The 597-nt window shown below is 45.1% G+C and overlaps 1 protein-coding gene across 2 annotated transcripts in view; it reads left to right on the forward strand.

The window, feature by feature from the left end:
• HMGCR (3-hydroxy-3-methylglutaryl-CoA reductase) overlaps positions 1-597 on the forward strand; it is a 76,894-nt gene that overhangs the window by 47,509 nt on the left and 28,788 nt on the right. The window lies entirely within an intron of this gene.

A 597-nucleotide genomic window follows, 5' to 3' on the forward strand; every position in this document is an offset into this window, starting at 1 on the left:
CCTCCCTCTGCTATATTTTGGAAGAATTTGAGAAGGATAGGTGTTAGCTCTTCTCTAAATGTTTGACAGAATTCGCCTGTGAAGCCATGTGGTCCTGGGCTTTCGTTTGTTGGAAGTTTTTTTTTTTTTTTTTTTTTTTTTTTGCAGTACGTGGGCCTCTCACTGTTGTGGCCACTCCCGTTGTGGAGCACAGGCTCCGGACGCGCAGGCTCAGCAGCCATGGCTCACGGGCCCAGCCGCTCCGCGGCATGTGGGATCTTCCCGAACCGGGGCAGGAACCCATGTCCCCTGCATAGGCAGGCGGACTCTCTACCACAGCGCCACCAGGGAAGCCCCTGTTGGAAGATTTTTAATCACAGTTTCAATTTCAGTGCTTGTGATTGGTCTGTTCATATTCTCTATTTCTTCCTGATTCAGTCTTGGCAGGTAGTGCTTTTCTAAGAATTTGTCCATTTCTTCCAGGTTGTCCATTTTATTTGCATATAGTTGTTTGTAGTAATCTCGCATGATCTTTTGTATTTTTGCAGTGTCAGTTGTTACTTCTCCTTTTTCATTTCTAATTCTATTGATTTGAGTCTTCTCCCTTTTTTTCTTGCT

Source organism: Physeter macrocephalus, chromosome 8, assembly GCF_002837175.3.
Source record: "Physeter macrocephalus isolate SW-GA chromosome 8, ASM283717v5, whole genome shotgun sequence".
NCBI classification, from domain to species: domain Eukaryota; kingdom Metazoa; phylum Chordata; class Mammalia; order Artiodactyla; family Physeteridae; genus Physeter; species Physeter macrocephalus.